Source organism: Pleurodeles waltl, chromosome 8, assembly GCF_031143425.1.
Source record: "Pleurodeles waltl isolate 20211129_DDA chromosome 8, aPleWal1.hap1.20221129, whole genome shotgun sequence".
NCBI classification, from domain to species: Eukaryota; Metazoa; Chordata; class Amphibia; order Caudata; family Salamandridae; genus Pleurodeles; species Pleurodeles waltl.
Window position 1 is genome coordinate 1,308,461,005 of NC_090447.1, and position 15,069 is coordinate 1,308,476,073.

Sequence of the window (15,069 nt, forward strand, 5' to 3'; positions counted from 1 at the left end):
TAGTTGCAGGGCAGTCCTCTGAGTCGGCAGAGGTCGCTGGGCCTGCAAGATGCATGCAGGTGCAGGTTCTTTGAATCAGGAGACAGGCCGGTAGGGCTGGGGCCAAAGCAGTTTTTCTTCCTCTTCCTTTTTCTCTGCTGGGTTTTCATGTCCGCAGTCCTTCTTTGTAGGTCATCAGGAATCTGATTTCCTGGGTTCAGGGTTGCCCCTATATACTAAATTTAGTGGGGTATTTAGGGCTGGAGGGCAGTAGCCAATGGCTACTGTCCCTCAGGGTGGCTACACCATCCTTGTGCCTCCTCCTTTTGGAGAGGGGGGCACATCCCTAATCCTATTGGGCTAAATCCTCCAAAGCAAGATGGAGGATTTTCTAAGGACGGGGTCACATCAGCTCTGGTCACCTAAGTGGTGGACCTGGCTGAGGGGGTGACTCCTCCTTGTTTTTCTCATTATCTCACCGGACTTGCCGCCAAAAGTGGGGGCTGTGTCCGGGGGGTCGGCATCTCCACTAGCTGGAGTGCCCTGGGGCGTTGCAACACCAGGCTTGAACCTTTGAGGCTCACCGCCAGGTGTTACAGTTCCTGCAGGGGGATGGTTTGAAGCACCTCCACCAGGGACAGGCTTTGTTCCTGGTCACAGAGTGCACAAAGGCACTCACCCCATGTGACCAGAAACTAGTCTGGAAGTGGCAGGCTGGCAGAGACCGGTCAGCCTAGCACTAGCAGTTGGGTTGGCATGCAGGGGGCATCTCTAAGATGCCCTCTGTGTGCATTTGTCAATAAATCCCACACTGGCATCAGTTTGGATTAATTGTGCTGAGAGGTTTGATACCAAACTTCCCAGTATTCAGTGAAGCCATTATGGAACTGTGGAGTTCGTGTTTGACAAACTCCCAGACCATATACTCTTTATGGCTACCCTGCACTTACAATGTTTAAGAATTGGCTTAGACACTGTAGGGGCATAGTGCTCATGCAGCTATGCCCTCACCTGTGGTATAGTGCACTCTGCCTTAGGGCTGTAAGGCCTGCTAGAGGGGTGACTTACCTATGCCACAGGCAGTGGGTTGTGGGCATGGCACAGTGAGGGGAGTGCCATGTCAACTTAGTCTTTTTCTCCCCACCAGCGCACACAAGCTGTGAGGCAGTGTGCATGTGATGAGTGAGGGGTCTCCAGGGTGGCACAATACATGCTGAAGCCCTTACAGACCTTACCTGGCCACAGGGCCCCTGGTACCAGGGTGTTCTGCTTTCCTTCTTATCTCGTATCAGAGCTTACAGAACATATCAAGAATGCACTTCTGAGTTCAAAGAAGACCTTTATTGTTGTTAATTCTTCCCCACCCACAAGTTCGTGAGAGACGAATTAATAGATTTCAAGCACACGTTCAATGAAAACAAAATATATCACAGTACTTCTCAGTTGCAATGTACACAGCAGGTTATATATATAATGCTAAGCAAAACAAATAATTCACTGTGTGAGAAACCATTTACAGCTTCATCTTTCTGGGGTCTGCAAGTTGATGACTCCGGTCAACTGCGAGAAAGAGATTATCTACCCACACAGGAGACTGGCAACTGGCGCCAAGTTCCAGCCTGAAGTCCAGCAGATTTCAATCTAATTCTCTGTAGCCCGAGTCATCCGTTACAAAAGCGTGCCCCCTCCTCTCAGACCTGGGAAAACTACGCAAGCCTTTGGAGACTGGCCAGATCTCCTAGACTCCTCCTCTTCCCAAGCCTGAGCAGAAAGGAAAACACCAAATGTACTCTCTCTTATCAGGTCTAGTCTGGTGTGAGAAAACATCTTGGTTCATCTTGTGCAAAAACACAGCTTGGAAAAATACAGCTTGGATTCTCAACTGCAATGTCTAACTTCACGTTAAGGGCAATAGGCAGCTAACCTAAATATCAAATGCAATGTCTAATATCATGTCAAAGCCAATAGGCAGCTGAGCTGAATACAAAATGCAATGTCTAATATCATGTCAAAGCCAATAGGCAGCTGAGCTGAATACAAAATGTAATGTCTAATATCATGTCAAAGCCAATAGGCAGCTAAACTGAATACAAAATGCAATGTCTAATATCATGTCAAAGCCAATAGGCAGCTAAACTGAATACAGCATGTCAAAGCCAATAGGCAGAATACAGAATGTAATGGCTAATGCAATGTCAAAGCCAATAGGCAGCTAAATTGAATACCGAAAGTAATGGCTAACGCCATGTCAAAGCCAATAGGCGGCTAGGCTGAACAAAACATATAATGTGCTACTGGTGAACATTGAGCATAATATGCGCAGTGGTGAAACACAAAGTCATTGGTCAAACACAATATTACTAGCATCACATTCCACCCTATGACCAATGAATTTTTGTTTCACATATCTCTTGTTTCAAACAAAAAAACACATCAGCACAAAAAAAAACATTATCAGCAAATCAGATTTGAATGATCAAAAGCAATCACTGTAAAGCAATCTCATAACCTTTCACATCAGATACATCTTCACAGAAAAGACTGAAACTTTTATACTCTGATTGAGATGATAGTGTCTCTAAAATAGCAATTTGATGTAGCATGAGTACTACTCATGTAAAGGTGCACGGTCCACCTGAAAGGTTTGCTGGAATGTAAGCAAAAGTCAGAGTTCCATATGAAAAAACACAGACAGTTAACTGTTAAGGTTGCTTAGTTCCAGTGGAAGAATGTAATCAAACAAGTTGAACTTGAACTGAAGGCGCCATTTGCGCAAAATGGATCCATTGTGCTTGTACTTTACTCAGGCAGGTTCAGGTTGGGGGTTCGGTCCCTTCCCCGACCCCACACGCACACACCCGATGGGGGACCACACAGCACACTCAGGGACAGTGGCGAAACGTGGTAGGATCTGCAAAAGAAAAAAGTATGACTTTTCTTGCACATAACATTTGTCATTTGAAATGTATCCTTCCTCTACCTTTCCCTGTTTTATAATCAGCAGGACGTTTTTGGGGCCCTTTGTTATGATTTCTGCAGATTCTGGAGGGTCACTTGGGGCTTTAACCCACACCTCAGCACTGAGGTTTTTATCTGCTGCACCACAGCTTCCCTTTTCTTGCACTGTCAGAAGGGCTGGGGCAGACTCATTCTTTACCAAACCTCCATTCACTGCACTTTTGACAATTTGGGCCATTCTGTCTCCAATTTGTATGAATGAATCAGATTATTTTCTAGTTATCAGCATAATTTTGATTTCTCCTTGGTAATTTGCAGCAATCACTCCCCCTAAAACCTGATCAATTTGCTATTTCTGTCCTGGTAACTTTCCTCTCTCTGTGACTGCTTGTGGGACATGTTTCTCTTGTGCGTGCTGCACAGTTTTTATCAAATCTAGGGGAATGTGCATCTCTTTCATCTCTGCCCACCTGTAAGTGGCTTTTTCTCCCAGCTGTTCACATTTCTGGTGCACCCACTTAGCCATCCCCACTAAGTCAGAATTCTGGGTGAACACTTCTCTCTCTGAATTTTTCTCTTTAACATCTGCAAGGGAATTGAACTAGTTAGGTGCAAGCCATGTGGAAAACCAAACGGCTAAGCCATTGGCAATGAACCAAGAATCAGTGTAAAAATGACACATCTCATGCAGCTCTTGCCTTAAAATCTGACACACATTGTACAACGCTGTTCCTTCTCCTGTGCCAGAAAATAACATTTCAGTCAATGAATCATTAGTCAAACAAACATGTTTTTTATCCTCAGTGGACACGAATTCAAATGGTGCACTCAATTTCACTGGTGACTCTTTTACCTGTGGTACTCTAGCCCTGTCTTGCAGGTACCAGATCCAGTGTATAATCCTAGCTAGGGGCACTCTTTCCTTCCCCTGTTCCTGATTTAAATGTAAATCAGTGTTTCCCTCTTGCACTGCGCAGAAACCTAAAGTCTGAATTATTTCATTTGCCAAATCACAAGCGCGCAGCTGCATATAATTGTTCCCAGGGACCATATACCAAAGTGTTAGGATTTCACTCAGATGAGGGCTATTCTGTTTCCAAAAATCAAACAAGCTAATGAAACTCAGTGTCTCTTGCTTAGTGCAAACAGCAAAAAACTCTAAAATATTTCGTTTTACTTCATTTTGCAACGGTAACTCGTAAATCTCATTCTGAATCACAGTCTGAGCTCCATCATTCTCCTCCGTGTTATCAGTTAAGGAATGCACTTTGACTGCCAAAAAACCTGGCTCACACGGCTCAGAGTAGCTCGAAGCTGTCTTAACCCCCTCATTACTGGAATGGGAAAAGACAGATTCTTCTAAAACAGCAGTTTTATAACTTTCAGCATTATCTTGCATTAATGTATTCTGGCTAATTTGCTCACGTAAATTCTCATTTTCATGTTCCAACTGCCTACATTTCTCCTGCATTTCTCTGTAAGCAGATAAAAGTTCCCAAACCCTTCTGTCAAAAACAAAAGGAACATCATTGCTTCCAAAAGGCACATTTTCTAAATATGCTTTATCGAACATGTTTAACACAGCACCATCAGGCAGTTTAACTACACATGCATTTTCAAACATGGTCTACCGTGCTTCTGTAATTCTCCAAACAACAAAAAACAATTACACTTTTAAATTGTGCACGTAGAAATCTATAATTCGACCCTACACAACTTCTGGTACCAAAATGTTCTGCTTTCCTTCTTATCTCGTATCAGAGCTTACAGAACATATCAAGAATGCACTTCTGAGTTCAAAGAAGACCTTTATTGTTGTTAATTCTTCCCCACCCACAAGTTCGTGAGAGACGAATTAATAGATTTCAAGCACACGTTCAATGAAAACAAAATATATCACAGTACTTCTCAGTTGCAATGTACACAGCAGGTTATATATATATAATGCAAAGCAAAACAAATACTTCACCGTGTGAGAAACCATTTACAGCTTCATCTTTCTGGGGTCTGCAAGTTGATGACTCCGGTCAACTGCGAGAAAGAGATTATCTACCCACACAGGAGACTGGCAACTGGCGCCAAGTTCCAGCCTGAAGTCCAGCAGATTTCAATCTAATTCTCTGTAGCCCGAGTCATCCGTTACAAAAGCGTGCCCCCTCCTCTCAGACCTGGGAAAACTACGCAAGCCTTTGGAGACTGGACAGATCTCCTAGACTCCTCCTCTTCCCAAGCCTGAGCAGAAAGGAAAACACCAAATGTACTCTCTCTTATCAGGTCTAGTCTGGTGTGAGAAAACATCTTGGTTCATCTTGTGCAAAAACACAGCTTGGAAAAATACAGCTTGGATTCTCAACTGCAATGTCTAACTTCACGTTAAAGGCAATAGGCAGCTAACCTAAATATCAAATGCAATGTCTAATATCATGTCAAAGCCAATAGGCAGCTGAGCTGAATACAAAATGCAATGTCTAATATCATGTCAAAGTCAATAGGCAGCTGAGCTGAATACAAAATGTAATGTCTAATATCATGTCAAAGCCAATAGGCAGCTAAACTGAATACAAAATGCAATGTCTAATATCATGTCAAAGCCAATAGGCAGCTAAACTGAATACAGCATGTCAAAGCCAATAGGCAGAATACAGAATGTAATGGCTAATGCAATGTCAAAGCCAATAGGCAGCTAAATTGAATACCGAAAGTAATGGCTAATACCATGTCAAAGCCAATAGGCGGCTAGGCTGAACAAAACATATAATGTGCTACTGGTGAACATTGAGCAACTAATATGCGCAGTGGTGAAACACAAAGTCATTGGTCAAACACAATATTACTAGCATCACACAGGGGTACCTTTTACAAGGGATTTATCTGTGTGCCAGGGCTGTGCCAATTGTGGAGACACAGGTACAGTTTTAGGGAAAGAACACTGGTGCTGGGGCCTGGTTAGCAGGGTCCCAGCACACCTTCAATCAAAGATGGCATCAAAAAAAGGCAAAACGTTAGGGGGTAACCATGCCAACAGTGGCATTTTCCTACAGGTACCCTGAGAGGGGTGCCATGCAGACTTTGTCTTTTTCTCCCCACAACTACACACAAGCTGCATTGGCACTGTGCATGTGTTTGGTGAGAGATTCCTTACGGTGGCACAAAATATGCTGCAGCCCTTAGGGACCCTCCCTGGTCACAGGGCCCTTGGTACCACAGGTACCTTTTACAAGAGACTTACTGTGGGCCAGGGGTGTGCCAATTGTGGAACAATGGTACACTTTTGGGGAAAGAACACAGGTGCTGGTTAGCAGGATCCCAGCACACACACAGCCAAGTTAGCATCAGATATCAGGCAAAAAATGGGGGGTACTGCAAACAAGGGGCCAGTTTCATACAGGTGGGCATCGCTTTGGCTCCTGGAAATCGGGGAAGAGTGGAGTCGCCCCAGCTGCAGCCTCAACCATGGAGTGCGGCCTAGAATGCGGACACTCCCGGGTCTCGTCACCTGATGGCCGAAGAAAATTTGAAGACTCCTTTTACTTCTTCTGCCTAGACTTACCCGAATGTCCTAAAGATTGTGAATGGGAAGATGCCTTCTGACTCCTCAACCAAATCTGGGACTTTCCTCTTGACCAGGACCTCAACTGGCACAGAGCTGCACAACGGGCTGCCATCAGCTAGAGGGAGCACTCCCTCAAAGAATTGGGATTCATCATGTTGCAATCTGAGCACAACCATAGGTTGTGGTTGCGCTCAAAGCACCACAGGAAAACAAGGTGCGGGTCTGTCACCAACATTAGATAACAACAGAAGGAAAACCTAAAAAAAAAAAAAGCCTCAACGAAACATTGAAAAAGTACAGTCAAAAAGTGACTGAAAGGGTACCTCTTCCAAGATCTGCACTGGCTGGTGTGGTAAGGAAAGAACTGATGCGAGGAGGCCTGGGTGGCACCTATAATGGTGCCATGGACCTCACTTCCTGCGCAGATGACGCTGACGATGCAAGTGGAGCCTATCAACGCCATCTACCGGTGTGCAGGGGTACTCCTCACAAAACGTTTTCTAGATCTAGTTTTACGCCTGGGATAATTCTAAGGTAAGGAATCTGCAGCTAGAAGTCTCTAGCAGATAATTCCAATTGTCTTGGAAGCTTTTAATAAAATGTTACTTTCATTCACACATTATGGATTAGTCTTATTATCAAAATTATTGAACATATGTATGGAGCAATCAAGAAGTGATCAGATATCAGAAGCTGTTTGCGACTGTAAATAATAAAATTAGTATAAAGACTGGAGGTTGATGTTAAGTAAGTACATGCTTCTGATTGAGTCTAATACTCCTTTTTTTTTTTATAATCTTTATTGATGTTTTAACATTACATATCTGCCAGGCTAGGGATATCCACAGGTTCTACCAGGTTTAAAGTTCATCAATAAGATCATTGTAACACATAAAATGTCCTACCCAACCCCCTTCTGTTCCTGTAAAAATAAATCCTACAAAGATAAAAAAAATAAAAGAAATGTAGATCTTCAAGCAGATAGTTACATGTTGCCCATCTTACAGGGTGTTTCACACAACGGATCAGGAATATTTTCAGATGGGGCATATTTTAGATCCATTATCATGGTTGCCCATGCTGTTAGGTCGAGTCTAATGCTCTTTATAAAACGAATTGTGGAATAGTGACGGAGACCTAGGATGCAGCCAACCCTGTGAACTCTCATATAGTTACATGCTGTATTAAAAGTAGGTGTTAATTGAGTTTAGTCTTTTCTTTACAGTTATTTCAGGCAAAATTGTTAACTCTGCTGTCCAATTCTTCGAGAATTTCGCATGGTATGAATTGTTTTAGTGTAGAGACTGAACTTTGGCCTCTGGAGTTGGGATCTATTATATTGCAAAACACTTGAGTAAATTTGATTATGATCAAGAAAGAACATACTTTATAGAAAAAAGTATTAATAAAGCAGATTGATTTTCTATATTTTGTGTGCCATATGTTTTGAGTCAGCAAACCAACATAAGTAGATGCCAATTTACTTAAGCCTGAAGTGGAAGATACCCTCAAAAGGTGTACACTTATTTGGCCAAATCCCACACACTCAATCTTAAATCTGACTTCACAACACCTCCAAGGCCTACAGGTGCTTACCCCTTTCCAATGGTCCTCCCACTCCATACAATATCTGGGCCTTACCAACACAAAGTCAACTGGTCACATTACTGAAAGACAATATTAGAAGATCTAACAATAAATAGAGTACACTGTTCCAAAAAACTCTATCAACAGGGACAAGAGAAGTCAGTACTGTAGTAGGAGAGCCCTCAAGCATCACTTAGGATACTGAGCATCATCATTGGGCTAACTCCTCGTCAGACCGGCACTGCAATGTCTGGCGGGCCACCACATATATAGTGGTGGCACTCAGCCGAAGATGATATCGCATACCCAATGGAGTCTGCAAGACGTACTGACAAGGAAAAAGAAAGGAGAGTGAAAGATGGATAAAATTAGCTCTGAACCCCTAGTATTTTAGTTTAATGACTCAAAATGGGGATCAGGCTAAGGTTAAAAAGAAGCAAGAGGAGTATTTGTAGCGAATAATGTCCCCCTATACTCCTAAAAAGGGGAAAGGAGGAGAAATACTCTGTCCTAACACTAAGTGGTCGACATGTTTCGCGCCTCCACGGTCAGAAATTGATCCAATGGTGCTTCATCAGCACCGAAAGTTGTTACTTCTCCTAAAAAAACACAAGAGGTAAGTGCTGAAAGGTCACTTACTGAGCGTAGACTAGTAGTCACTGTCAGTCGGTTAGGAGGTCGCCCTGTATAAGAGATAGAGTCAAAGACATACATTGGTGTCTAAAAAATAGAAAAGTGTTAACATAGCAAGCGTGAAAGACATCAACACCCCGATAGAATCGCATGACACACTGGACATGACATAGAAGGCTTACCATCCCATGTGGAGAAAAGGCATCATAGGGGCGCGTAAACCTCAGACCAGAGGAGAGTTCACTACATGAAGAAAGATAGCAGTAAAGTGTATTATTGAAAGGCATGATTACAGTCAGCATCTAAAAGCATAGATAAGTAGTTATTGAATTGTATAACTAAACGTACTCCCAATCTGTGAGTATTGATCAAATGTCCATGGAAACACATAAAAAAGATTATTCTTACTTCTTAAGTCTAAAGGATCTCCAAATAACACCATGCTGCCCTAATTACTGTAATAAAAAGTATATGTTGAAAAGAGAAAATTGAAAGCGTGGCAATGCAAAAAAAGGAAGAGTACGAAATCAGGCAACACAGAGGTCCATAAATCTGTGTAATACGTGGTGAGATCTGCAAGCTCTAGCTAATGTAGAAGATCACTCGGCATCTGTCCCAGTCAATCACTGAACACTCGGAAGCACAGAGACACCATGTCGATGTGCGTACGAAAAAAAAAAATTACTCAAATAGAACAACAGCCTGAATCAGGACTGAAAGTATCACATCCCCGTGATCGCATGTCTGAAATCAGTGACAGCGCGTACACGGGAGGTGTCACATAAAAATACGAGGTTTAGTTAAGGAAAATAAAACATCCGTCAGCAGGACTTACTTGGCTTCGTCCTAAGGTCCTGCAGCACACCTACCTGAGGTCGCGTACCTGGAAACAAGGGTACTGTGCCCTCGGGTGTGAATAAATAGTCTGAGACAATTATCTTTGTCAAGGAACAGCAGTGTCCGTAAGAAGTGAAAACAAAAGACGGACTAAAAATGAGAAAGATATTCAAGGAAAAGCGGTGGCCATTTTGGAAGAGGTAAAATATGGATCATAGTAAAAAAATAGGAGTTCCTGTGACCCGATCAGCTGGTGAACTCCAAAAATTGGCAAAAAAACTAGAAAATTACGTGTAGTACTGTGACATATGTCCAACGGGATATACAATAGTTAAAAAAGACCTGAAGAGAACCATGGAAATGTGACACAGGAAAAATGTCAAGAACAAATGAAAAGTAGCCCAGGAGAGATTTCAAGGGCAGAATTTTACCGGTAAAAAAAATTTTTACAGTAAAAAAAGGGAGGGAAAGGAAAAAGAAAAAAGATTCCAGCAAAAAAGAGGCCTGTAATGAAATGAAATTACAAATGTAAAGCGTCCCAAGTCTTAATACAGAGTCAGAATGTAAAAATAGACTAAGGTGATAGGGTCCACCAGGGGATATCGTCATTAAGGCCCTCGCTAGATGTCTTAAGTTTAAAAATCCAGCGCTGTTCAGTCCTGAACAAATATTTAGGATCGTTGTCATTATATTTAGGCACCTGTATGACTATCCACCACAAGTCATTGGGATCATGGTTCGCTTCCACGAAATGCGAACTCAGTTTGGTGGTGATGCGGGAGCATCTGATATTACTGCGATGCTCGTTAATTCTCTGCTTCACAGGTCATGTTGTCATGCCAACTTAATGTAAGTCACAGGGGCACGTAATCAGGTAGATGCAGTGACGTGTGTTACAATTGTGTGTCTGGTCAAACACCAAACACCAACATGTTTCAAATCTAGTACTTCCACCCGTTTGGTCAGTGGGCAGAATTGACAAGAACCTTGTGTGGCTCTGGAAACAGCTTCGCCCTCGCAGTGCCTACACCGCCACTTCCATGCACACAGTATTGGAGATGTGGGACAAACTAGCTGTGACAAGGGGCTTGGCCACATTTCCATCTCCGAACACCCCCATTGCCCATAACCCTGACTTCACATCGACCCTCGCCCTGGACTCCTTCCCAAACTACGTATGAGGCGAATGTAGGATCCTTCAAGACCTATTCCAAGGCAAAACTATCAAGCGGTTTCACCAGTTTAAATCTGAATTTCACCTTCCCGATTCTGCCCGGCACCAGTACTTTCAGTTACGGCATTGGGCTCTTCAACCTCCTGACGCAGCAGCTGGCACCCGCCCCCTAACCCCCTTTCAGACACTTGTCAGGAACTTCAACTGTACCCGGGGCTTGATAACCAAAACATATGACGTTCTCCAGCAATCATGCCTTATACCTTACCACCCAAATCAGTGGAAATGGACTCAGATAGCTTCCCAGATCTCACACAACAAAAATGGGAACAACTACGGAGAGACATCCCACATATCCATAGAAGCTGCCCCTAACAAGATACAGCATACAAGATTATGCTACAATGGCACTACACCCCCACCCACTTCTACACCATCTATCCAGCAGCCACCCTCTTGTGTTGGCACTGTAGTACACAGGAGGGCGATTTCCAGCATATTTGGTGGATCTGCCCTTCCCTCACCATTTTTTGAAAGGAGATTTTAAGTCATATTAAGAGCACCCTTTGATACCTGATACCAGCAGACTAATACACAATCATATTGAGAATCCGCCTAACCTCACTAACGGGCATGACACATGCAGACTGGTACCTTGCGAGCCACATTACTGGAGCGGCTAAACAGCTCACAGCCCGAGCATGGAAATCTCTCTTCGCTCCACCGATAGCATCCTGGTTCAAGCAGCTTTGGCACACCATAGCCATAAACTGACTTTACTGACAACAATTCCTGTGCCTGTGGACAACTCTCATTGACTACATGTCCCGTCTGGAATACTTTTGCTTTCAGCCTCCCAGGATCCATGCACTACAACTCTTTGACTCATTGGATTAGAAACAATAGCTCTCTTTTTCGCTGGCAGTGCCCACTTGCGCTTCCTAGGCTAAACTGTCTTGAATTCTGGCCCTCTCCCAAGGCCTCTGTCAGGGCGGACATCGATCAAAGACTCCCCCCCCCGGTTGTTCATTTCCCCTGTCTGCCTTACCCTAGTTTAATATACCCCCTTCCCTCTAGAACTTGCGAAGACACTAGGACACATCACAAAGTCTTCAAAGTAGGATTTTATCATGTTTACACTAACAGCATATAGAAACGCTAAGGAACATTTTCCGTTGTTCCCCTTGTTTTCACTTTAACTTTATTCTGAAGAACTGGTTCATTGAAAGTACTGCTGAAAATACGTGCAAGTAAGCCGCACTTCTTTCTTTCTGATACAAAGCAGAAGTAAGAATTTAAAATGTTAAAGAGATTTTGAGCAAAAAGGTGTATACCTTAGAATATCTGAAAGTTAGATGCTAAAAATGGATTTGTGGAAAGAAACATCACCATCTCAATATCACTGCAATACCATGAATTGTAAGTGTGCAAGCCAGTATTAGAACTTTGCCAGTGTTTTGTTCATAAAGGTTAGGCATTCATTACCAGTAGATAACATTATCCAATTTCAGATTATAAGTACCTTTTTGGGAGGGCTGGTGTTTATTGAGATAGTTTGTGACCCTTTAATGTAAACAACTGTCAGAATTAACACACGAAGCCCACCATTTCCATGGGTTTCCCTAACCCAATTTTTAACAAATCATCCAACCTCCCTTGACATAATTGCCAACTGACCACACACCATGAGGATTATATTCAGTCAATACTATATGTTTAGTTAAAGGGATGTTGGATATGAATATGTCACAGAGTGCTTTGGTCATGCATTCCAATAGATGAAAGAAAACATTCACTTCTTTGTTGGAGTAAAAAACAGAAATCCTTGTATTTGGAAGGGCTGACCTCGGAAAGCTTTCAGCTGATTGGCTCACAAACCTTGGCACCCAACACAAACATGAGAGAAAAAAAAATAGAAACCTGGGTATCATATTGGGCTTGCACCTGTTCTCATCAACAGAAATGAATGCAGTAGCCAAATGGACGAACATGCAAAATTCATACTCAGGAAAATCATACTGCTACTGAAAACCAAACAATGAGTAAAGCTTACTAGATTTTTAGTAATGCCCTGATTGGGCGACTGCTAAATATTCTACAGGGAACTTCCATGAAAATACACTGACAGACTATAAAGTTCACTGACCACACAGACAAATTATGCCTACATTTGCGGAACAGTGACCACAGTAGACCAGCATTAAAATAAAAAGCATTTCACTGGCTCCCAGTGGAGGCAAAAACAAAATTCAAGGTCGTGTGCACTTTACACAAGGTTAAACAGGCATTTCCAATGAAACAGGTCTCACGTTTGCTTGAGTCAGAGCTACTGGCATTGTAAATTCATAACTGGACTTTTCATGCCACATAAATTGGTCAACCGTACCTCATAATTTCGTGTTTTCCTGCCATATAATTCCAGTGGCCCTAGAAATAACTAAAACACTTTCCTTTACCTTTTTCCTCTATCTGCAGCAAAAATGAAAATGTTGTCATTTAGCATCCTAATTTAAATCTGCCATGTTAATTCCAATAGAATACCACTTTCAACACCCCACCATCAGAGTCTCTGGCTGGCTAACACAATTTCCTCAAAAAACACACAAGACAGCCACAGAGGAGAAATAAACTATAAGGGTCACCCAAACGTATCAAGAGTGTTAAACCAGTCAAAGTGTAATAAGGATTTTAAATTGGCCTGAATTATGGCCATAATTGTAATAAGGAGAGATTATTAAAACATATTCAATATCATATAAACCTTTATCAGAATACAATTTTGACATTAGACTGTAATGCTTAAAATAACCCCTAGAGAGCACCATAACAAAAATATCATTTGGAAGAAACATGGTCTTGTAACCATACTGTTAGCCCATATAGGGGATAACCCCTTGAAAAAAAGAAGGAGCAAGTAATGCAGTGTAACCATATACTTAGTTCCTGGACGGTATTTTTAGAGCTAGTAGGCCTACTGCAATGATATTACAAACAAGGCCTTTAAAACAAAACTTCTCCGAGCTGTAAAACAAACGTTATAACCATAAGAAAGCTTAAAAGACATGGTGGGAGGGATTATTATTTTGGGGTCCCTAATAACCTAGTGTGGGGGCCCAGAGATGATGTAGATGGAAAGATCGTTTTGAAGGTGGTCCCACTTTCCTAGGACCATCTTCGACCGAGTTATGAGCAAAAATGTTATGAAAGTAATCCCTGGAAAGCATTGTAGGCTGAATTGTCATGCCACAAATATTATAGTATGTTGTTTGTAATGCTCAGAACAGCCTGTAGAAGACACCACAATAAAAATAGCATTTGGAAGAAACATGGTCATATAACCATACAGTCAGCCCTTAGAGAGCCTAACCACGTGTAAAAAAAGGGAGGAAGTAATGCAGTGTAACCATATATTTAGCTGCTAGAGAATAAAGTGCATTACACGTTTTCAAGGCTAGCAGGACTATTATAATGATATCACAAACAAGGCTCATTAAACACAACTTCTCCCAGCTGTAAAACAAAAGTTCCAGGCATGCGAAAGCTTAAAAAGAAAAGGGCTGGTGGTAGGGGTTGTTATTTTGGAGTCCCCACTAACATAGTGTGGGGGCCCAGAGATGATGTAGAAAGAAAGAGCACATTGTGGTCAATGTTCTGAGGGTGGTCCCATTGTCCTAGGACCACCACAGGATGTATTATGAGCAAAAATGTTTTGTAAAAGTAATGCCCTGCAAAGCATTATGGGGCAAGTTACCATGCCACAAATATTTTAATATGACGATATGACTGTAATGCTTAGAACAGCCCCTAGAGGACACCACAATGAAAATAGCATTTGTAAGAAACATTGTCAAGTAACTCTATAGTTAGCCCCTTGAGGGCATAACCACACAAAAAGAAAATGGCAATAAATAACGCATTGTAACCATATATTTAGCCCCTAGAGGACATAGTGCGTTACATATACTCAGGGGTAGCAGCCCTACAGCAATAATATTAAAAAGAAGGCCCTTAAAACACAAGCTATTCCCAGCTGTAGAACAAAACTTCTAGTCATGAGAGAGCTTAAAAAGACATTGAATGGTGGGAGGGGTTATTATTTTGGGGGTCCTCACTAATGTGAACTTTTGGTGTGGTCCCATTGTCCTAGGACCACCACAGGTTGAGTTATGAGCAATAATGCTTTGTAAAAGTAATAACCTGCAAAGCATTATGGGTTGAGTTTTTCAGAGTGCAGTGAATATTGTAGTGTCGGCTCTCCCGCTGTTCCGGGAGAGCCTCTTTCACTTTGAGGATTTCTGTTTCACATAAAGCATTCACCAATTTCAAGTGTTTTAAGGCGAACCACAAG